Source organism: Ursus arctos, unplaced genomic scaffold, assembly GCF_023065955.2.
Source record: "Ursus arctos isolate Adak ecotype North America unplaced genomic scaffold, UrsArc2.0 scaffold_26, whole genome shotgun sequence".
NCBI lineage: Eukaryota > Metazoa > Chordata > Mammalia > Carnivora > Ursidae > Ursus > Ursus arctos.
In genome coordinates this window covers 37,554,532-37,580,067 of record NW_026622941.1, presented here as the reverse complement: position 1 = coordinate 37,580,067, position 25,536 = coordinate 37,554,532, and the positions used below count along the sequence as shown (strand labels likewise).

The 25,536-nt window shown below is 38.5% G+C and overlaps 1 long non-coding RNA gene across 2 annotated transcripts in view; it reads right to left on the bottom strand.

The window, feature by feature from the left end:
• Positions 1–1,613: 1,613 nt before the first annotated feature.
• Positions 1,614–25,536, bottom strand: part of LOC123001250 (uncharacterized) — a 69,764-nt gene continuing 45,841 nt past the window's right edge. Inside the window, exons 2-5 of one of the 2 annotated variants that reach the window (XR_006409892.3) lie at positions 21,416–21,491; positions 20,884–21,078; positions 15,415–15,525; positions 1,614–6,920 (exon numbers count right to left, since the gene is read on the bottom strand). This is a non-coding gene — a long non-coding RNA (uncharacterized LOC123001250). Of the gene's footprint in view, positions 6,921–14,726; positions 15,526–20,883; positions 21,079–21,415; positions 21,492–25,536 lie in introns of those variants that run through there. The other variant, XR_006409891.3, reaches the window with a different exon arrangement.

Genomic DNA, 25,536 nt, shown 5'->3' with positions numbered 1-25,536 from the left:
CAATAAGAAAGGCAATACGTAAGCAACACCATTTTAGGAACAACGACCTGACAGCTGCCTGGGGAAGTAAGACAGTGGGGGGAATTACAAGGCCAATGATGGATCATGGGACTAGACAGCAGTGCATTAAAGAACAATTAACAAAACACCAACTCCTATAACATACAGGCCAGTGTATCCTTAATGCAGGAAGAGACAAAAACCGATACGGGAACTATTAAGAATCTAACAGAAGAATGGGCAATGGATCTGAGATCACTGAAGACAAATAAATAAATTGTTTGATCTCACTAGGAGTCAAAGACATGCAAGTAAAAACACAAGTACAATTGTTTTGTCTGTCGTATTACTAAAATAAGAAAACTTAATCCTCAGTGCTGGTGAGTGTGCCGAGCTGAACACTTATTCAAAGCTGGTGGCAGAAATCTTGGCTCAGCTTCCCTGGAAAGCATGCTGGCAACACTGAAAGATCCCTAAGGATGTTTGTGGTAGGCAGAACAGTGCCCCCCCCAATATCTAATCACATGAGCCCTTAAAATCAGAAAACGTTCTTCACCTGAAGTCAGAAAGAGTCAAAGCAAGAGAGGGACTCATACTGCTGCTGCTGGCTTAAAGACAGAAGAGACCATGTGGAAACAGAAGGAAAGGAGTTCTGCCAACAACTGAAATGAGCCAAGAAAATGGTTCTCCTGAGCCTCCAGCTAGGAGCCCACGGCACCAACACGTCGATCTGAAGCCCGAGAGACCTTAAGCAGGATACTCTGCTGCGCCAGCCGGGCTTCTGACCTCCAGCTCTGTGCAGTGATAAAGAGTGCTGTTTCAAGCTGCTTGAGTGTGCGACAATTTGTTACAGCTACAGGAAACCAGCAAATACAACATTCACGGCTTTTGATCCACTAACTTCTTTTCTAAGAGTCTATTCTTAGGAAGACATCAGAGAAGTGAATTCACTTCTGTCTACCAATGTATTCTTTCACCATATAATGAGCTACATTTTTGAAGCATTCCAAATGTCTAAAACTGTGGAATGACTGAATAAATTCTAGGACCTTCATAGGCTGGAATAGGACATAGTCATTAAAAATGTTTTTGAATAGAGATGCCTGGATGGTTCAGTCAGTTAAGCATCTGCCTTTGGCTCAGGTCATGATCCTGGGATCGAGTCCCATATTGGGCTCCTTGCTCAGTGGGGAGCCTGCTTCTCCCTCCGCCTGCTGCTCCCCCTGCTTGTGTGCTCTCTCTGACAAATAAACAGATAAATAAATAAATAAATAAATAAATAAATAAATAAATATTTAAAGTTTTTGAATAATCACCAATAAAATGAAAAACTATGGTATAACATTAAAGTGGGGGAAATAAACAAGAATAAATATTTAACTATACCAGTTTTATATATTAAAAATGCATGGAATAGAAAATCAGAAATAGAAAGGAAATAGACATAAGTGATAAAAGTAGATATCACAGGTAGCAAGATAATAAGTGATGTCAGTCTTCAACCTCCAATATTTCTGTTATTTTCTAAATTTTCTACAGAGACTATATTCCTTTCGTAGTTATAAAAAATATTTAAAAAAGACATTTTTCTATCAATTTATATTTTCTGGAAAAACTAAAATGTGCCGCCAATTTCTATACATTTTTATATTTTCAGCTGACTCTAAAGGCAGAATTGGATGAGCGTACAATTCACAATTAGGGAGCAGTCATTGATGACTGAAGCAGAAGGTGAAAGGCTGGGGCAGCACCTGTCCAGAGGTGGGGCATGCGAAGGACTTGGATGGTGTAGCATAGCCAGTAGACCAGGATTTCACATCCATGGTTTGGGCAAGTCACTTAATTGTATTGAGCTTCAGGTTTTTTTCATTTCTGTTGGTATAATTTCTGTGTAATGCAATTCCCAAGATGATTTAGCTTGGAATCATTGGAAATCACAAAGCCCTTACAGCATAGTCATATCTCTAGTATAAATGCTTGCTAGTCACAAAGCCCTTACAGCATAGTCATATCTCTAGTATAAATGCTTGCTAGTCACAAGTCAAGGGATCATCGGACAGCTCCAAAGCATACCTTGCAGCAGTGATTTCTGCAGCCTGGTCCTGCAAGTGAGTCAGAGGAAGTCAAATGTTTCTGGGGAATACTCTGCCTTGCCACTCAGGCTGAATAATTTAAAGGAAAAACATTGAGTGAAAACCATGCATCAGATATGGTCCTAAGCACAAGAAAACAGAGTAGTCCTTGCCTTTAAGGAGCTTACAGTATACAGAGGAGGGGGCACATGTATACAAATAGTTATAACATCAAATGGACAATTCTCTACTATATACCCAGGATTCCACGGAGCGTCTAAGGGGAATGCCCAAATCCACTTGGGGAAAGAAGAGTCGTCTGATTTCTGGCAGCAGATGCCCCTGAAGCTGAATCCTAAAGGACACACTGAAGTTGTCAGACAAAAAGATGGAGAAGCAGAACAGCATGGACAAAAACGTGGTTCCTCCCAGGCCTCGCACTCCGCACGCACACAGACACATATGCACACACCTTCCACATACTCCGTATTAGACTCCTTCTGCGGTTACAGCAAAGTACCACACACTTAGTCCCCTAAAAGAACACCTTTTATTATCTTACAGGCGGCTCCAGCAGGGATCAGTAGAAGCCCCAGGCAGATCGTAAACCACGTGGACCAAGTAAAATAACAAGGATTCTTAAAATTAAACTGATTAGTACTACAGTCACAGAGTGGGCCAAGACCTGTGTGCCAAATCTGAGAAGAGCGGCTGCTTGCTACAATAAGAGATTTTAATAGAGTGTCTGATACACAATTGAAAATCATCCACCATACCGAGCACCAAGAAAATTACAACTTGAATAAGATAATCAACTGATAAGATGTTCAAATTACCTAGCAAGGATTTTAAAGTACCCATCCTAAAAGTGCTTCAATAATCAATCGTAAATTCTCTTGAAAAAAATGAAAAAAAAAAAATAGAACATCCCAGCAGAGAAACTGAAGTTTATAAGAGAACCAACTGGAAATTATAAACTGAAAAATATAATAACAGAAATTGAAAAATTCACTGGATGCACCCAGTAGCATCCATTCTACTGAGAAAGGAGATGGAGAACGGAATCGGCGTTCCTGAGGAAGTGGCAACAGAATCTGTCCAATGTGAACAAAAAAGAGGAAAGAAACTAGAAAAAAAAAAAAAGAGTAGAACAGAACGGGGCTGTAGACCTGTGCGACAAAAACAAAGTCAACGTTTGTATGAGCAGAGTCCCAGAAGGAAAAGAGATGGATTAAAACTAAAAGACAAATTGGAAGAAATAATGGCTGAGAACTTCCCAAATTTGGTGAGAGACACCAAGCTACCTACTTAAAAAGCTCAGTGAATTCTCAAAAGGAAAACCCAAAGATAAATCCATGCAAATAATCGTCAAAATTTCTGAAAACTAAAGATAAGGAAAAATAGTCTTGAAAACATCCTGTGAGAAACAGATGACCTATATGGGAACGCTCATTGAATGCCTGAGGATTTCTTATCAAAACCCATGGAGATCACAACGAACCAGCACAAGATTTTTCAAGTGCTGAGAGAGGAGTTTCAACAGTAAGCTCTATATCCAGCAGAACTATCTTTCCGAAATAAAGGGGAAATAACATTCTCAGAAAAAGGAACAGTAAGTGAATGGTTGCTGGTCTACCTGTAAAAATGTACTGAAGAATGTCTTTCAAGCAGAAAATGATAAAAAAAACAAATGTTAGAAAATCAGTAAAGAACAAAGGAAAGACCAGACATATGAGTGCATACAACAGACTACCCTTTTCTTCATGAGCTTCATAAATACATTTTCTATTGAAACAAAAATTATCACCTAATACTCAAGGCAATGATTTTTTTTAAGTGGAGAAGGTAAAAGGGACTTCTAGAAATGAGGTTTTCAAATTTGCTCCAGGTGGTAAAAATGCTGATACCAGTAGACTGTGATAAGCCATATGTATATCCCACAATGCCCGGAGCAACCATGACAAAAACTGTACAAAGAGATACAATGAGAAATGCTAAAACTAAAGATGAATTTCACAAAAATGTTTAAGTAACCCACTGGAAACCAAAGAAAGAGAAACAGAGCAATGAGAACAAGAAAAAACAAAGACAATCATAAAATGGCAGACTTAAGCAATAACATCCATAATTACCTCAAATGTAAATGGCCTAAGTACACAATAAAAAAAAGAACAGATTAGAAGAATAAATAAAAACCATGACCCAACTATATGCTGATAAGAAACTTCAAATTCATTGACACGGGTAGGTTGGAAGTAAAAGGGTGTAAAAAGATATACATGCAGGGGCGCCTGGGTGGCACAGTGGTTAAGCGTTTGCCTTCGGCTCAGGGCGTGATCCCGGCGTTGTGGGATCGAGCCCCACATCAGGCTCCTCTGCTGGGAGCCTGCTTCTTCCTCTCCCACTCCCCCTGCTTGTGTTCCCTCTCTCGCTGGCTGTCTCTATCTCTGTCGAATAAATAAATAAAATCTTTAAAAAAAAAAAAAGATATACATGCAAAAAAAAAAAAAAGAAAGAAAGAAAAGCAAGAAAGAAATGTAGGCATGGCTATATTCACATCAGACAAAGTAGACTTCAGAGAAAAGAAAACTATTAGAGACATAAAGGTGTTCCTTTGATCTTTTTATTATGTACCTGACAGGGGTGATCCAGCAGGAAGCCCTACTAACCCTAAATTTGCACACACGCCACATGGCAGAGCCTCAAAAGACATTACCTTCTCCACTCCTTTTGTCTTTCAAAGCAAAAACAAAGCGGAGAAAGATGAGTCCACAATTATAGTTGCAGACTTCTACACCCATCTCTCAGAAGCTGCTAGAACTATTAGACAGAAAAATCAGCAAAGATACAGAAGATCTGAACAGTACAATCAACCCAAAGGTTCTAACTAATAGATTATAGAATGCTCCATCGCCAGGGGCACGGTACAGGTTTTTTTGTTTTGTTCTGTTTTTCCAGCTTGCAGGGAACACTTAGTAAGACAGATCGTGGCATGATCCTTGACAAGTTAGAACTGAAATCATATGGAGTGTGTTTGATGACCATAATGGAATCATCTAGAAACCAATAGCAGAAAGGTGTGGAAAGTAAATAAAACACTTCTACATAATCTGTGGGTCAAAGAAAAAGTATCAGAGGAAAATTAAGTACCTACTGAATAAAAAATGAAAAACCAACATATCAGAATATAAAGAACGCATCTAACATGGTGCTGAGAGAAATCTGTAGCATTCGAGTGACTACGTTAGAAATGAAGAAAGGTCTCAAATCAATATTTACGTTCCTACAGTAAAAAACTAGAAAAAGAATAAAATAAACCAAAAGGAAGCAGAAGGGAGTTAAGATAAGAACATACATCAGTGAAACCGAAAACAGGAAAACAATAGAGAGAAATCAGTGAAACAAAAGCTGGTTCTTTGGAAAACTCCAAATTGATAAACCTCTGGCAAGGCTGATGAAAATTTTAAAAAAAGAAAGCATTACGTCTCAGCTGGCAGTTTTCCTCTTCTAGTCATCCATGAAATAATGGTGCATCTTAAAAAAATGGTGCATCTTAAGAACTCTTCAATACACTTTTCATTAAAAAACAAACAAAAACAAACTTATTACCATATTTTGGTGCAAAGGATATGGGTTCCTTTCTTTTTTTAGAGTTTCTGTTCATAGTAATACAAAATATTATAGTTACCATTACCGTGTGCCCCTTGACTTCTAGAATGTTTGTGTGTCTATGTATGCATGCGTGCATGTGGTCTGGATGGGTCCAGCCCAGACCAAAGGAGGGTTACAAAAGATGACCGAAGAAAACATGGACTCGCTGCAGTCTGAATTATTCCAAATCAGTGTAATTTGGGTCAAATTGGTTAGCTTATTGGACTCATAAGAAAATATACCTATTTCGCCAAAGGGAAACTGAGGCTCCAGGAATGACAGGGTCATGGCGAAATGGCCTCCACATTGCACTTGGCCTCCCTGGTCTCTAAGTCCCAAGCCTGACTCTGGCTGAGTGTAGCTCCAGCAGTAAGGCTTCTACACAGCAATCTTCACGCTTAGTTTAACACTCAGTTCAAATGTCCCTAAGCGGGAGTTTTCCACCAGCCCTGGTAGGTGCAGGGAGCAGGACAGAAACCCAATTCTTCCCTGTTCATCATGGCTCAGTCTCCCTGGCACTGGGTCATAGAGCATTTGATCTGGGCCATTTGTGAATAAGCTACTCAAGAACAATTCTTTTATGGTCCAGTCCTTGGTATTCTCTTCTCGAAGGAAAACTTGCCTATTCCCCAGAAAGCGATGGACATATTTGTTTTATTATAAAACTTTGGAAAATCACCAAGTTTTACTAGGTAAGAGATTGTCTAAACCTGGTCTGCAGCCCAAACTTCTGTTCCCAGGTGGGTAATCAGCATTTCTTCCAACCTATGCACACTCCGCAGCTTAAGGAGGACTAAACCCAGTTGCCATTTTGCATTCAGCTCTTTCCCTAAAGGAGTACATCTCGGCCAGCCGCTCGGGGCCAGCCACTGCTGGAAGGGCACAGGTCCTGCTAAAGTGGCAATAATCTTGCCGTGCAGGAAAATGAAAAGAAAATGGACTATTTCATCAAATAATTTACCTGTGAAGGATGTTCATCACATGGTTCGTTTTCTATTTAAATCCTGTTATGAAATGAAGTGCCGTCTGGCAGAGCTTCATGGAAGTATTTTGGCGACTTGGTTAGACCCAGTGGTGTGCTGTGGTTGGCTTGTGCCGGCTTGCGAACGCTGCATCTCTTTATAACTCCACTCAGTGAGATCATGTTGGTAGCATGAAATGCATGGGGAATCTTTACACCATGAAAATCGGCACATACTGCAAAGCAGGGGATTTCCTTTTAGTTTAGTTTTGTTTTACTGGTAAAGTCAGGTGCTGGAAACTTAGCAGCGCCCCACTTTTTAGATCCCTCTGCAGTCTTCCTGTAGCACCTTCCCTCTATCATACTTAACGCATATCATACTTTCTGGTTCCTTGTCTACATAACCCACCAGACCAGCGGCTCTGTAAGGGCAGACTCAGCCCATCTCGTTCACTACTGGTACCTCCAGTACCTTGTGTCGTATCCAGCTACACTGTCCTCACCAAGTATTTTGGAATGGATAGCGTCTTGTCGTTCCCCTCCCTTATATGATATCTGACATGGCCAATAACTAACTGTGGCCCAGAAAAAACATGGTTAAAGACACCTCTGTTCCGGGCTATGAACACCTCTTCAGAGGCTCCAAGGCAAGCTTTGGGCGGCATCTGTGAATGGAGATCTCAGTCCCTCCAGGAGGACATTACCCTTTTATCCCCAGCCAGCTTTTAAGAGGGTAGAAGAGGTGAAGCACTTAGAAAACTGTGAAGTGTAACTCAAAAGCGAGACTCTGAAAAACACTTCCCCCACTTATTAATGCCTGAACTTGCCCTAAGAGATAAATTATTTCTTGCCACGATCAGAGAGAGATATAAAATATAAATGTCCTGTTAGAATGGTGTATCTGTTTTAAATTCTCAATTAAAGTAAAAGAATCCCATAAAATCTTCCCTTAAAAGCAAGCTTTGATATAGGAGTGGGCAAAGAAGCCAAAAGCTGGAGGATGTTAATTGCCTGAAATAAGGGAAGGAAAATGGTATTCAGTCTACAAAGATGGTGGCCATCAATCCCACAACCACCAGCTCTGCCCATATGCTTGCCACTTGTCCCATCAAGAGATGAAGTGCCCTAGAATATGCGCTGGTCTTGAGATTTGCTCTGACCAAGAGCATGCAGTTGAAATGATCCTATGCCAGTTCTTTAAGAGGCCTGGAAGCTTCTGCTTTCAAACTGTCAGGGGGAGTTGGTATTAAGAGTTTGCTGTGTATCTTTCCAGACCTTTGTCATAGATAAAAATATGAAATCATTTTGTATCATTTTTAAACATAAGTTTATATGTTATATTTATTCTATAACTTTAGTGTAATTTTTTGAAATTTTTATTGATTCATGTAGATTGAGTTTATTGCCCTATGATAATTCCATTGTTTAACAGAGCACATTTTCACTATTGTCAAGTCACAGTCACTTGTTCTTTGTAATTTTTTCATTATTATAAAAATACTGCCGATCATAATTCACATCTATCATATACAGAAGCAGGTGTTTTACTAGCTGGGCCAAACAGCACATACAACTGTAATAAAAACTGTCAAATTATTCTCCAAAATAACTGTATCGATTTATTCTCCCACTGGTACTATAATACGGACAGTACTCATCTCCTTATAATTTGATAACTCCTTAATATTGTCATTATTTAATGGTTGCCCTTATGATGGGGGAAATACAGCATTGTGTTTTAATTAACATAAATTTTATACATATTTAGAATTATGTTTATAACCACTGTTCCATCACCGGAAAGTTGCCTGTTTATATCCTTTACTCATTTTTTCCTATTAGAATTGTTTTTCTATTAATCTGTATTAAGAGTTTCTTTTTCTTTAGTAATAATTTTTTATTATGTAATGTTAGTCACCATACAGTACATCCTTCGTTTTTGATATAATGTTCCGTGATTCATTATTTGCGTATAACACCCAGTGCACCATGCAATATAAAAAAAAAATAGAGTTTCTTATACACACTGTGCTACTGTGAGTTTAAAATGACTTGAACATAACCTTCTAAAATAGACAGGAATAGAAAATTTGAACAGACTAATTACCAGCAATGAAATTAAGTCAGTAATAAAAAAAAACACCCTCCCAGAAAACAAAAGTCCAGGACCAGATGGCTTCACAGGCGATTCTCCCAAACATTTAAAGAGTCAATATCTATTCTTCTCAAACTATTCCAAAAAATACAAGAGGAAGTAAAACTTCCAAATTCATTCTATGAAGCCAGTATCACCCGAATATAAAAACCAGACAAAGACATCACGATAACAATACCAAATCCAGCAATTCATCATAAATCAGACACATGATCAAGGGAGATTTATTCCCAGGATGCAAGGGTGGTTCAATATTTGCAAAACAATCAGTATAATAGGTCACATCAATACAAGAAAGGATAAAAATCATATGATCATTTTAATAGATACAGAAAAAGCACTTGACAAAGTCAACACCCATTCATGATAAAAACCCTCCGCAGAGTGGGTCTAGAGGGAACATACCTCAACACAGTAAAGTTCTTATATGAAAAACCCACAGTCAACATCATACTCAATGGAGAAAAACTGAGAACTTTTCCCCTGAGGTCAGGAACAAGAAAAGGATGCCCCCTTTCACCACTCTTATTCAATACAGTACTGGAAGTCCTGGTCACAGCAACTAGAGAAAATAAATAAAAGGCATCCGAATTGGCAAGGAAGTAGTAAGACTCAGTATCTTCGGATGACATGACACTATGTTCAGACGACCCAAAAGACTCCACCAAAAAACTAGAACTGATCAATGAATTCAGTTAAGTCACAGGATACACAATGAATGTACAGAAGTCTGTTTCATTTCTATTCACTAATAATGAAGGAACAGAAAGTGAAGTTAAGAAAATAATCCCATTTACAAATGCACCAAAACCAATAAAATATCTGGAAATAAATTTAACCAAAGAAGTGCAAGACCTGTATTCTGAAAACTATAAAGTACTGATGAAAAATTAGAGACAGCAGAAAGAAATGGAAAGACATTCCATGCTCACGGATTGGAAGAACAAATATTGTTAAAATATCCATACTACCCAAAGCAATCTACAGATTTAGTGGAATCCGTATCAAGATACCAGCACAGAACTAGAACAAACAATCCTAAAATGTGTAGGGAACCACAAAAGACCTCAAATAGCCAAAGCAAATTTGAAAAAGAAGAACAAAACTGGAGGTGTCACAATTCCAGATTTCAAGTTTATTACAAAGTGGTAGTAATTAAAACAGTATGGGAGGGGCATAAAAAACCCGCATAGATCAATGGAATAGAACAGAAAACCCAGAAATAAATCCACAATTATATGGTCAATTAATCTTTGACAAAGGAGGAATGAACATACAATGGAAGAAAGACAGTCTCTTCAATAAATCGTGTTGGGAAAACCGGACAGCAACATGCAAAAGAATGAAACTGGACCACGTCCTTACACCACACACAAAAATAAGCTCAAAACGGATTAAAGACCTAAATGTGAGATCTGACCGAAACCAGAAAAATCCTTGAAGAGAGCACAGGCAGTAATCTGTCTGACATCCACTATATACCAACATTTTTCTAGATATGTCTGAGGCAACAGAAATAAAGGCAAAAATCAATTATTGGGCCTATATCAAAATAAAAAGCTTCTACACAGCGAAGGAAACAGTCAACAGAACTAAAAGGCAACCTACTGAATGGGAGAAGGTATTTGCAAAAGATGTACCTGAGAAAGGGCTGGTATCCAAAATCTATAATGAACTGAATCAATTCAATACCCAAAAAACTAAAAATCCAAGTAAAAAATGGGCAGAAGACATGAATAGACATGGCCCCAAAGAAGACATCCAGATGGGCAACAGACATATGAAAAGAGGCTCGACATCACTCAGAGAAATGCAAATTAAAACCACCATGAGATATCACTTCACACCTGTCGGAATGGCTAAGATAAAAAACACTAGAAACAGCAAGTGTTGATGAGGATATTGAGAAAAGGAACCCTATTGCACTGCTGGTGGGGAAGCAAACTGGTGTAGCCACTCTGAAAAACAGTCTGGAGTTTCCTCAAAAAAGCAAAAATAGAACTGCCCTAAAACCCAGTATTCGCACTACCGGGTACTTACCCAACGAATACACAAACACTAATTCAAAGGGCTACATGCAACCCTGTCTGTAGCAGCATTGCCTACAATTGCCAAACCACGGAAATGGCCCAAATGTCCACTGACTGATGAATGGATAGAAAAGAGGTGGTGTTCATATACAATGGAATATTATTCAGCCATTGAAAAAAAGAATGAAATCTTGCCATTTGCAATGACATGGGTATAGCTAGAGAGTATAATGCTAAATGAAATAAGTCAGTCAGAAAGAAAAATACTGTATGATTTCACTCATATGTGAGATTTAAGAAACAAAACAAACAAGCAAAGGGAAAGAGACAAACCAAGAAACAGACTCTTAACTATAGAGAACAACCTGATGGTTACAGAGGGGAAGTGGGTAGGGGGATGGGTGAAATAGAGGATGGGGAAAGGAAATAAATAAATAAAGACCTGCGTACAAACACTTCTTGAAGCCCAGAGTAATGAATCTGTATTATGGTGAATACGGTCTAGGATTTTGCTGATTTAAAAATGTTTCATCAATTCTATCTGTGTTTTCTTTGTTGTAACTAAAATAAGTGTTTTGCCAATTAAAAGAAATGCCCTGAACAAAGGCTCCTGATCTCGGATCTTAGTACAGATAGTCATTTAGTCACCTGATTGGATTACATGGGACAATATATTTATAAAGAAAATATTAATAATAAGATAGGAGGACAGAAAACCATGTAAGCAACACCCTTCTGAAATAAAAGGTTACTTTTCAAATAGTTTGTCCAGAGGCTTTAATAACCATCATGTAAGGAAAATCTCCCACTCCAAATAGAGTTTAAAAATATGTGTTTCATTTCATGATCTTCATCAAGCAATGGTTAGTACCTAATTTTTACACATTAGGAATTCATTTGGAAATTTGATATTTTGTAACTTCTCAATGCTTAGTGTGTTATTCACATGAAGTGGGAAGCATGCACACGGAACAGCAGCATGAAGGGTTATCCTGCAATACGGAGCTTTTCTAAGTTTAGCTTTAGCAGGTTAGGCAACTGGAGATTTAAAAAAAGAAAAGCAGGTCAAAACAATTCTTCTCTTTCTTTTGATTTCAGTGTTTATTATTTCAATGTTTATTTCAGTATTTATTAATCAAAACAATTTTTGTGTGTGTGTGATCCACGTTCTGCAAGGTTAAATGCCTGAGTCAAGACAGCAGGGTCAAAATAGCGGTATAAAAATAGCAAGACCAAATCATCTGCTCGTTTTTATTATGTTTAAGTTTTTATTTTAATTCCAGTTGGTTAATATACAGTGTTGCATTAGTTTCAGGCTCACAGTATAGCAATTCAACACTTTCATACATCACCCAATGCTCATCACAAGTGCACTCCTTAATCCTCATCACCTATTTCACCCATCTCCCCTCCCCCCACCCACCTCCCCTCTGGTAACCATCAGTTTGTTCTCTACAGTTGAGAGTCTGTTCCTTGGTTTGTCTCTCTTTTCCTTTGCTCATTTATTTCTTAAATTCTACATATGAGTGAAATCATATGGTATTTGTCTTTCTCCAACTTATTTCACTTAGCATTATTCTCTCTAGCTCCGTTCATGTTGTTGCAAATGACAAGATTTCATTTTTATGGCTGAATATTCCATTGTGTATATATACACACCACCTCTCTTCATTATCTATTCATCAATTGGTGGATACTTGGGTTGCTTCCATAATTTGGCTATTGTAAATAATGCTGTGATAAACAGAGGGGTGCATATATCCCTTTGAATTAGTGTTTTTGCATTTTTCACATAAATACCCAGTAGTGCCATTGCTGGATCATAGATTAGTTCTATTTTTAACTTTGAGGAACCTCCATACTGTTTTTCACAATAGTTGCACCAGTTTGCATTCCCACCAACAGTGCATGAGTGTTCCTTTTTCTCCACATCCTCACCAACACCTATTCAAAACAATTTCTTGTTGCTTATTTCATTATGATTAATACTATATATATATATATATATAGCACATTCACATATACTTGTCTCCAGCCTACCATCCTAAGAATACCTCTTAAAATAATTGAGTTTACTTCTAGGGAATGCCCAGCATGAGCCCTGGAGGTGGAAAGAGGAGTAGGGCAAGGTCCCAGGTCACTTCCAGCCTCATTGTGGACATGGTGCCCCATACCCCAAAGATGGGCTTCTCTAGCCTTCAGAAGAAGCCCACCCATCACACAAACCTACCCAATAGAGAGCCAGACCCCAATATTTGAGGGAAAAAAGCCAAATGGAATAAGTAGAGGAACTGTCCTCAAGGAAAGCACAATTAATGCAAGAAAACTAAAATATTGAAAAAAAAAAAAAAGCAACCTTAGAGAAAGGTCCGACAATTCAAGAAAATCACAGCCATTAATGAGAAAGGAATAGTATGAAATTGGAGCATGAGAATACTAAATAACTCTTGGAAGCTGAAATTCTGGTTGTTGAAATGAAAACTCAGTAAAAGGACTGAACAGAAGTGGAAAAAGGATGAGAGGTGTTCTGGGCAACCCATAAGCTTGAGTGAAGGAATCTTCCAAGACCACAGTTCAAGAAGAAAGAAGAATGAAACTATGAAAGGAGTTAATAAACATGGAACTATATCCAGAGATCTAATATTTACCCAATAAGATATGTGGACAGAGCATGGAGGGAAAAATAAAATCAAATAATGGAAGAAATTTCCATATGCTAAAGAAGGACCTGTGTGTGCAGATGGAAATGGCCCACCATAGCTTTATGCAAATACTAAGAAACAATACCTTAGTGATTTTTATGAATTCCAAGGCTAAAAAAAAGTGTTACAGACTTTCAAAAACAGAGAAAGAAGGTGGAAGGAAAGGAAACATTACAAAGGAGCTAGAATGAGCCTGGCGCCAGACTTCTGACTAGCAAGAGGAGAAGCTAGGAAGTCAAAAAGGAATAGCCAACATATTCTGAGGAAAAAGGATCTGGAAACTTTTTCCAGCCCAATTAGCATTCAAGTATGAAGGCAAAATGAAGATAATTTTGAACATGCAAGCAATTTAGAAATTTCGCCACCCACGTAACTTTCTGAAAATATTACTCAAAATAAAAATGTAATCCAAGAAAGGGAAAGAGATAGGACACAAAAATTGAATAACAGAATAAATGAACAAGTAACCAGTAGAGCATAAGATGAAGACAAATAATTTCTTATAGGACACCTGTAATATGTATTGAAAATTGTTGAGCAAAGAGTCCCAAAATAGAAAATGCAATTTAAAAACAATCTGGAACAATAGTTGCAGCAGCTAGGAGATGGAGAGGAAGTGGGGAGGGCGGAGAGGAGCTAAAGGAAGCCAAGGCTCTTGCACAGTTTTAAGGGAAGGCCAGAGGGAGGGCACAGCAGTCAGAAGGGTATGGATCAGTGGGAAGGAGGGGCCCCCATTGTCACTGAAGTTTCCCTTAACGTCCCAATTCAACTAGCATGAATCCCAACAATTTATCAGGACTCCAGAAACTCTAGAGGGCAAAAGCAGAAGCTGTGCTACCCTATGTAACATTTTCCTGACCTCTTGTTTAAAAATAAGTTTCCTATGAGAAACAAACTGAGGGCTACAGAGGGGAGGGGGGTGGGGGAATGGGATAGACCGGTGATGGGTAGTAAGGAGGGCACGTATTGCATGGTGCACTGGGTGTTATACACAACTAATGAATCATCGAGCCTTACATCGGAAACCGGGGATGTACTGTATGGTGACTAACATAATATAATAAAAAATCATTATTAATAAAAAAAAATAAAAAAAAAATAAAACAAAATAAAAATAAGTTTCCATAAAGTTTATCATCCAAATCGAGACATGCTTGAGCCTAAAAGGGCTGATTCTCTGGATGAATGCAGGACAATATGCATACACCAGACTGTCCCGGAAAATGGAGATATATGGTCATCCTGCCTATAGGTCATCGGTCAGTTACACTGACTCTGCCGGGTACTGCACACTTGAGTTGGAGAAAACAGCTGGATCCTTGCTTGGCTGCAAATCATTTATGGGTTTTCATCAACACGGTTGAAGAACTTTCATTCCAACGTATGTACTTCCATGTAAGGGACAGTTTGCAAACATCAGGACCGGTTCTCGAATCAAGCTCTGCTAAGGTCTATTCTGGTTGAGAGCCTCCCACTCTACCATCCTGTTTACCAAATTTGAGGTCTGTTGCAACCCTTGTTTAAAACGATCATTTCCTCACATGCAAAAGCTGAGAGCAGAGATTGTAAAACACTCCTTTGAAGGGACCTAAGAGATAATACTGCTATCTCGGAGGCGGAGAGCTCCGCACACGGTCTTCATATGAGCTGGTCACAGCTAAGGAAAACCTAAGGGAGCATGTGTCGACAGAAAGACCATCAAACAGCCTTATTCAACCCAACCATGCTTGAAGTGCAGGAAAACAAAGCAGCTCCCAAAGGCCCCAGTGAGTCAGTCGGACTCAGGCTTTGCCACCAACAACCCCTGTCTCTGCATCCTGCAAGTCTTAAATGACATCCTTACCAGTAAGGTTTTCCCAGATATGGGCTTCCCAGGACGTGGGCTGGTTCTAGTACATTCTCTCAGACTTGAAAGTGTTTATTCTGTGTCAGATTTTCTTGTTGTCTTCAAGGTCTTTAAAAAAATGTAAGATAGAATTAAAATTGTCCCAAATATAAATGTGTGTGATGAATAGGTGTGTAGTTCCCTTTCAATTATTCCCGGATTCTTCTGGAAAACCCATATGGGGTCTTGTTAGGCAGAAGTATGAGGAAGTGTGAAACCAGGTCTTAAAAGAAATGCAAAATTGAGCATCTACAACCACTGGGTTGTTGTTTTGTTTTGTTTTTAAGATTTTATTTAATTTATTTATTTGTCAGAGAGAGAGAGAGCACAAGCAGGGGGAGCAGCAGGCAGAGGGAGAATCAGGATCCCAGCCAAGCGAGGAGCCTGGTGGGGGGCTCGATGCCAGGACACTGGGATCATGACCTGAGCCGAAGGCAGATGCTTAACCGATTGAGCCACCCAGGTGCCCCTAACTGGGTTGTTTTTACTTATAATATTCAGGTTTAATCACATGCAGTTAGACCTGATGTTCGACATCAGCTCCTTCTCAACAGCATTTATGGGGGTAAGATCTTTGCCATACTAACACTGAATCATCCTCCAGTGTTCCTCTCTCAAGAGCAAGATTTGGTTTCAATTGGCCCATCTTGGATCACAGCCAAAGTGGTTTAATTCCTGAAGTTTTAAAAGGACAGCACTGTAAGGCATGGCGGGCTCTGGAGGATGCCTAAGGTAGGTCATTTCTTAATAAATTAAGTCAATAAATAAAAGTGAATATTCAAACAATGCTTACTATGTGCCTGGAATTGTTTTTCAATGCTTTACAAGTATTAATTCATTAATAGTGAAGTCAAAGACTCTAAAAGGAGAATACAGAGTGTTTCTAATAACGTAAAAACCTTATTTTCAAGGCAGGAATGGGAGACAGAGGGAAAAGAAAAGCAAGAGAGGGAACCAGGGACTCGAGAAACAAAGATGAGGACTGAAAGTGGAATTGTTTTCAATGAGAAATTGAGGTAATTGGTGAAAGGACTTAAGGATGAGAGACAGTGTGAAAAGCTGCTCATTGAAAACAATTTATCCTCTTCCAGCACTGGTATTTTGGGAAAGCCTTTCACAAGAGCACAACACTGGTGGCAAAAAGAAAATATAAAAAGGCACGTTTCTACTCTGGCCTGATTCTTCAGATGCCCCCTACCCTGGAGTCCGCCTTTCCCCTCTCGTTGAGCAATACCAGGCCAACAACAACAAAAACAGCATGGGAGCACCTGGGTGGCTCAGTTGGTTAAGCATCTGCCTTCGGCTCAGGCCATGATCTCAGGGTCCTGGGATGGAGCCTTGTGTTGGGCTGCCTGCTCAGCGGGGAGTCTGCTTCCACCTCTCCCTCTGCTCCCCTCCCCCACTCATGCTTTAATAAACAAATAAAAGCTTAAAAAAAACCCCAACATGAATTGAGCATTACCCATGTTACTGGCACTCGCACAAAGCATATCATGTGCATTTTAGTCCTTGTGTCACAGGCTACAGATGAGCCCACTCATCTCTATCCCTTTCCAGAGCGTGTTGATGTCATCAGGCAACAGATACACTCTGCATAGTCAGAACACAGCAGATGAAAAATGAAAAACTGTATTTCCCGGATTCCTTTATAGTTCAGCCAGTCACACAGTTTAGGCTCAGCAGATACACCTGCATGAAATTGGGAAGATTCAGATTCTAGGGTACCTAGAAAAATAGAGCACAACTCTATAGCCCTGGGAAGCAGTGCCGTAAGGGTATTTGTGTGTCAGACATACAGGAAGCTGGTTCTCTGGGCCATCCCTAGCCTTATGGGTGTCAAGAGGTAGGGAGCAGAAGACCCATCTACCTGGTCCACATCATGGCAGAGGTCAGGGGTGAGAGGGTTTCTAGAAGGAGCAGTTTTGGAGGCAGCTTCCTATTTCCTCAGCTTCCTCATAGTGGCAGAGACACAAGCTCCCTCACTTTGCAGACCAGTTGTGCAGTAACATTTTGGGAGTTGTTCCTAGAAGCTCAGCCTAGAGATGGCTTCTTCACCTTTCAAAGTTTTATAAGCACCTAATTCCCTAACTAAATCTCTCCTTGAACTAGCTTGAATGGATTCTGTTATCTACCATGGAACTTTCACTGAGGTACCTTGACTGACTGGGACTGGTTATCTGACTTGGTTGGGTGGCAAAGGAGTGAGGATCCATTTGCCATTAAAGAATGGAATACTTATAATTCACAACTAGCAGTGGCAAAAGAGCTACTCCAACTGTCATTTACAGCCATATAGGGAAAGTGCCTGTTGGAGAAATGATTTGGACATACAGAGGCTCTTCCATAGCGCAGTATGAAATAGGAGTGCTGAGTGTTAAAGGCTTTTAACTACACTTCAGAACTTAGAGAAAATTTCAGGCTTAGTGTCATAAATGTTTAGACAAAGGCATAAAGAACCAGGGAGTTTCTCAGATTACCCTAAAAAAATCTCTTAAGAATGATATAGCTAGCTAGAGAGATAAAACAGATAGATTAAATAAAAATCAGGTGCAGAGGGTCATCGTGTGGGTTGGGGCATTAAGTCCTACAATGTATTTTATGTGAAACAGCACTGACTGAGAAAGAGTGGAACCAGGAGGATTACGAAGGTAACACTGAGGAGGAATAAGAGGATTCTGAATTCCCCAAACTCTACTAATCATCCTTTGAGAGCCAAATCAGCCTGCCTGACGTTATTCTTGCAGGAAGCGTCCTCAGGTTCCACACATACCACCTCTCATTGCCTTCAGACTTTTAATTATATCCCAGCATTCTCCAGGGGACCAATTAGAAAGTCAAATCCAGGAGAATGCTCACACACCAAAAAAAGTATAAAACTTTGCTGATTTTCCATATTGCTACATAACATACCAACCCAAAACTTAGCAGCTTAAAGCAACAACAGTTTTATCGAGCTCATGAGTCTGGTTGTCAACTTGGGCTGAGAAGGCCTGGGTGGTCCTTCTGGGCTGGGTCGGGATCAGTTATTCATGTCTGAGTTCACTCACACGTCTGGGATCTTAAGTGAATGGCAGCGGACTGTTCACACGATCTCGAATTCACCAATGGGCTAGCTTGGGTTTGTTCACAAGGTAGCGGAATGGTTCTCACTGTGAGAGCAGAGGCTACAAAACTTCTTGAAGCCTAAATTCAGAACTCGAGCAGCATCGCTTTCTCCACATTCTGTTGGTTAAAGCTAGTCAGAATCCCGCTCATTTTTAAGAAGTGAAGAAATAGATTCCACTTGTTGATGGAAATGGGGCAAATAATTTGTAGCCCTTTTTTCAACCTACCATATATTTGTAATGACAAATAATAAAACTAAGCTGGTAAAAAAAAAAAAAAAAGGAAATGGATTCTGATGGTGCTAGAGCAGACCAAGTTGGGGTGGGGGTGGGGATATCATTATGTCAGCTGAAGGATATGGGTGCACTTAGAGATTTGAGGTTTGATAAACTAGCTAGAGCAGGTAGAAGTGATTTTAATTTTTTGCTTGGTTGATTCTCTTAAGATGTGAATTACTGGCTATACTTGGAGATGTATGAATCAGTACAGCATTGAAGAAGCATAAACTAATGGAAAAGGGATGGAAACCAGATCAAGAATTACAGCCCAGGGGCCAGGAATAGCAGTTGCAATTAAAGAGACCATTTGATTAAGCTAATAATAGTCCACCCTCAGTCTCCAACATCTAGGTCTTCAGAGTCACACAGGTGGGGTAGATGGAATGCTATATGGCCTCATTTTTACTATTTGCTATGGATAAAGAGCTCCAGGAGATTGTACTTGACCCTCCCTACCATAAAGCTAGGTCTGGAAGTTACAGGAGAGGTTATGGCTTTCTATTGAAGAGATTCAAATTAGGCCTCTGCATTCAAGATGTAAAGTTCTTTGTTATACAATGGTGTATTTCCAACTGAGGACAGTTTGGGGAAGGAAAACGGGCACTGGAGATAAATGCGTATATAAACACTACCAATGAGTTGGCTTATTATGTTGGTGCACATGTACAAGGATTCTATTCAGAAACCCTTTAAAAAGGAAATTCTCCCTTAAAAATATACCTTTGTACATTAGAACAAAACGTGAAAGAAACTTATCTTGATTACCTAAACATTAAAAATTAATGCAAGCAGGTTGCTGGAGACCAATCATCTCACAGAGAAAAACAAAGTAGAATTGAAAGCGTTTTTTTTAGATTTCTTTTGAAACATTGCGGAACTATCTAGGAGGCTGAGGCTTGAAGACCAAGATAGCAGAGAGAAGACAACATCATTGATGTGAGCCCAGTAGGACTGCACTTTTTCCTCTGGAGCATTAGTTTCATATAAGCAGCAGGAACTGAGCAGAAAGCATCAGATAGCAGCGTGAGAAGATAAACAGCTTTCAGAAGTCTCACTTGCTGGAAAAAAACCCCCCAAAAAAACCCAAAAAAACAGATACAGAATTCAGGAACCACAAAAGCTAAGAGGAGTCAGTTACAAACCTCGTGTTTCTAGGTAGGACTCCTACAGGGCTAAACATAGGAGCAAGGGAGGGCCAGAAATAAACAGGTTTCTACAAATGCTTAAATTCACCTTCAAGTCAGATCTGTGCTTAACTACATTGAGGTAATCTATCTTATTCTATCGGCCAGAAAAAAATTAAATTCTCTTGGGAGGAAAAAGACCTCATCCCAAATCTTCATGGTTTTTCATATTCTTCAACATTCAATAAAAAATTATCAAGCATATTAGCAGAAAGGAACAAGAAAAAAAATCCAGAAACAAACCCACAAATGATCTAGATATTATGGTTATTAAGTTAGATTTTAACAAGATGAAGAGTTTCTCCAAATAAGTGAAATTAAAAAAAAAAAAACACCTGAAGAAAACAGAACTATAAATTAAACAACTAACCTTAAAAACTCAAGAATTGGTTAACCTCAGCCAGTCATAGCCATAGACAGGATTACTGAAGTGCAAGATAGATTAATAGAAAAATTATGAAGTAAAGGATAGTATTGCAGATCAGATTCCTTAGGAAGCAGACTCTAAGACAGAGATTAGAATTTAGGAATTTTGGGTGGGTGAGCTCTTGGGTTAGACATCGGCAGGGAAGTAAAGAAAATGAAGGAAGTAGAATTGGGCAAAGAGCCCCGCATTGCGCTCCCCGCTCAGTGGAGAGCCTGCTTCTCCCTCTCCCATTCCCCCTGATTGTGCTTTCTCTCTCTTTTTCTCTTCCTCTATCAAATAAATAAATAAAAGCTTTAAAAAAAAATCGGGCAGAAGGAAAAATCAGCTCTCAATATGGGCAGCCAACACCACGGGAAATGCTCAAGCTAGGAGAGCCCTCTAGAATTTTACCAAGGGAAGGGGTGGGGGTGGCAACAGCGCCTTGTTTTTATACCCCTTCACTGATTAGCCATTTGATGCAGCTGTTCCCAGGAAGAGGGCATGAACTTCAGGAAGGTGGCTAGCTTCAGCTGAATTAAATTCCTGGAAAGGACCAACACTTGAGAGTTGTCAGCACCAATGCGCCCAGCAGCCGGGGAAAATAAGCCTCTCAGTCCTAACCGGGGAATGTGAGTGATGCAGCACAGCACTGAAAACATAAAGAGTGAGAAAAAAATGTTTAAACAAACAGGAAAAAAAAATATACATATATGAGAGTTGGGATATGATGGAAGGGCCTACCATACATATAATTGGAGCCCAGAAAAAGAAGGGGGCAGAAGCAATATTTGAGAATTTTCCAAAACTGAGCAAGATATCAAATCACATATTTTAAAATCCTATGAACCCAGGATAAAGACAAAGAAAACCACACCTAGGCACGTCGTAATCAAATCACTGAAAACAAAACAAAACAAATTTAAAGCACCAGGATAAAAGAGACATTACCTTCAAGGGAACAACAATAGTTCTGAGAGCTGACTTACCAACAGAAATAATGGAATCCAGAAGACAAAGATGTAACATTTTCAAAGTATTGATAATATGTAACTGCCACACAACCTGAAGAAAATATTAAAAAAAAAAATGAAAGTGAAACAAAGACATTTTTTAGAGCAAAACTGAACACTAAGAGACCTTTCCAAGCAGTAGAAAAATGATCCAAGATGGACGCGTAGCAAGGAAGAACGTAGAGTAAGAGGAGTAAATCTAAGTGAATGTTATTTCTACAAAACACTGAAAATAATGTCTTCAGGGGGTTAGCATAGGTGTAGAATTAGAATACAAGAATAACATAAGGATAGGAAGAGTGAATAAAGTTAAAGTGTTCTCTGGTTCTTGCATTATCCAAAAAGTAGTAACAGTGACAATTTATATTAGTCTGCAATCTGTCAAAAATGCATGGTATAATCTCTAGGGCAAGCTGTATAAGAATAATATTAGAGTATGTAATTAACAAACTAATCAAGCAGAAAAGTGGAATAATAAAAAAATATTTTATTAATGCAAAGGAAGTTAAAAGTAGAGAAAAACAGAACAGGTGGGTCAAAGAGAACTCAAGTAGTAAGACGGTGAGTATAAACTTAATTAGTAGTTAGAGTAAATATAAGTAGAACAAGTAGTTTAAAGAAAAGACAATTTAAAAAACCCACAAATATATGCTGGTTATAAGAGAGATGTAAGAATAAAGAAAGAATAAGAGTAAAAAGAATGGGAAATTATACATCATACAAACACTAACCAAAATAAAACTAGTAAGTCTCTCTTTTTAAGATTTTATTTATTTATTTGAGAGGGAGCAAAAGAAAGAGAGAGGCAGAGGGAGAAGGACAAGCCAACTCCCCGCTGAGCAGGGAGCCCAATTTAGGGCTCAATCCCAGGACTCTGGGATCACTGCAATCATGACCTGAGCTGAAGGCAGACACTTAACTGATGAGCCACCCAGGCACCCCCAAAACTGGTAAGTCTTAACCAGTATCAGAAGGATAGTATTTAAGGCAGGAAGCACTACAAATGAAAAAAGGGTCATAATTTATTAAGGGCAAAGGGGTTTATCGACTGTAACACATAAAATACTAAATCTGTAGTCATCTAATAATTTAGCTTCAAAACACATACAGCAAAAACTTACAGGACTAAAAGGAAATTTATACAATCCACAAACATAATGGAAGATTTTAGCATATGTCTCTAAGTAACTGATATAATAATCAGATTAAAAATCTGTAAGTATATACACAATTTGAACAGCACGATTAACAAACTTTTCCTAGTTTACGTATATAGAACTCTGCACCAACAATTTCAGAATATACTTCTTTTGCAATTGTCTATGGAATAGTTACCTTACTTACTCATTGGTCTCAAACAATTTTAAATATTGAAGCCATACAAAGTATGCTGTCAAGACAGTGCAATTAGGGCGCCTGGGTGGCTCAGTTGGTTAAGCGACTGCCTTCATCTCAGGTCATGATCCCAGCATCCTGGGATCGAGCCCCACATCAGGCTCCCTGCTCAGCGAGGAGCCTGCTTCTCCCTCTCCCTCTGCCACTCTCCCTGCTTGTGCTCTCCAGCTCTCTTTCTGTCAAATAAATAAATAAAATCTTTAAAAAAAAAACTGCAATTAAGCTCAAAACTCAATCACAAAAAGAGAAGTTAAAAATCTCCAATTGCTTAGAAATTAACTATAGATCAAAGAAGGTATAACAGTAGAAAATGGAAAATATTTTTTAACAGAAGTTTAATAAAAATATGGCATATCAAAACATGTGGAATGCTGTGCTTATAAGAAAACGTATCATGTTAAATGCAGATACTAGCAAATTATACTAAAGGAAGCAGAAAAGAGGAATAATACTAAAGAGCAAAAACTATTAAAATAGAAAGCTGGTACATTATAGAAATACTCAATAAATCCAAAGGTGGTTGTTTGCAAAGACTAACGAAAAGAATAAACTCCTAGGAAGACTGATCAAGTAAAAAGAGAAAAAAACCTATAAATACAATATCAGAAATGGAAAAGAACCATCATTATGGATCCCACTGATATTAAAATGATAATGAAAAGTTGTATATTTTTATGTCAATACATTGAAAATTTAAATGAACTAGACCAGTTCCTTGAAAAATAGTTTCCAAAAAATGATACCGAAAACTTAAATAATTTTATATTTATTAAAGATGTTGAATCTGTAATTTAAAACCATTCCACAAAGAAAATTCTAGACCCACATAGATTTATGTGTGAATACTCCCAAATATTTTGGGAAGCAATAACAATTGATTTTATGTAATGTTCTTAAGAGAATAGCAAAAGACAGAATATTTACCAGCTTGTATTATGGGGCTATCATAACCTGGACATAACCTGTGCATGGACATATAAAGATAGGGAAATAATGGGCCAGTATTTCTCAACAATATAGATACAAAAACCTCAAATGAAATATTAGAAAATGAAATTCTGAAATGTAAAGAAAAGGAAAATATATAATGACCAAGTTGAGTTTGTTCCAAGAAGTGGAAGTTGGTTTCCCATTCCAGATGCAATCAATGTATCTCACTTATATTAATAGAAAAGAGGAGAAAAAGGACATGATCAACATGAGAGATGCAGAAAAGCACTTAATTAAATGTAACACTCTTCTCTGATAAACTTTTAGCAAATTAGGACTCAAAAGGAAATTCATTTTCTGATAAAGAGTATTACAAAAATTGTATAGTACATATCATAGTTAATGGTAATAATTTTCAAATGAGACGATATATTTGAAATACAGACATCTGACAAAGGACTCCTATCCAGAATATATAATGACATTTACAACTATGAGCAAAAGGCAGGTAACGCAAGTTTTTCAAATGGGCAAAAGATTTGAAAAGGCATTTCACAATAGGGAATATTCAAATGGCCAGTACATGTGGAAAGATGCTCAAGTTCATTAGGCATCAAGGAAATGCAAATTAAATCCATAATCTGTTACTAGTAGATATCCACCAGAAAAAAAAAAGATCTAAAGAAAGTGGAAGAGAAGGGGTAGGAGGAGGAAAAGGAGACAGGAGGGAGGAGAAACTGAAGGAGAAGAAGGATAAGGAGGGGGGAAGGAGGAGGGCGGGGAAGAAAGCGAGGGAGGAGGAGAAGGAAGAAGAAAGAGGAGGAGAAGGAAAAGTAGCCCAAGAAGACTGAGAAAGAAGTGGGAGAAGAAGAAATGCAAATGTTCCTAAGGATGCCGTCCATCAGGAGCGGGCACTGCAGATGGGCGCGTACATCAGTACTACTGCTTTGGCAACTGGCAGCATTTTTTAAGCCAGATCTATGTACAAGAATCCAAGAATTCCACTCATAAGACTATCCCCCCCAGAAGAGCGTGCATATAGTTATCAAAAGACTTACACAAGAATATACTTTTGCCATTTACAGCACTATTCACAAAAGCCCCAAACTGAAAAGATCACAAATGTCCACCAACAGAAGAATGGACGAAGTATATTTGTACAGTGGAAGAACATAACAATGACAATACAACCTACCATTACACACAAATTCACAGATCAATCGCACACATTTAATACTGAGCATAAGAAGCCAGATGCAAAAGAAGGCATAAATAGAATTCAAGAGGCAAAACTCATCTATGGTGAAGATGCCAGGATGGTGGTTGTCTTGAGAGGGGTAGGCAGGCCCTGGAGGAGGGCTTCTGGGGTCTTGGGAGTGTTCTGTTTTTTAATCTGATTGCTGATTCCAGATTATGAAAATTCAGTAAACTCAACACATTATTTTGCTCTTTTATATATCTATGCTATTCATAAATAAAATTAAAAATTAAGTGTGTTTCCTTGTAAAAATATAAAAATTATTAATTTTCTGCATATTCATGAACTTTAATATTAAAGCTTCTTAACATTGCTTATCTTCAACATTGTGTCTAGCTATCTTTTCTAGAATTTATCTTTTTAAATATGGTGTTTAAAAAGATGTAATACCTACAATTTCCCCCAAATTTACATTTTATGATTACTAGGTTTTAAATTATTGCTGCTTTTAAATAATCCTGTTTTGTAGATTTTGTCTACCTGAGAAGATCTCTCTCTATTGAGGTACCTGGTA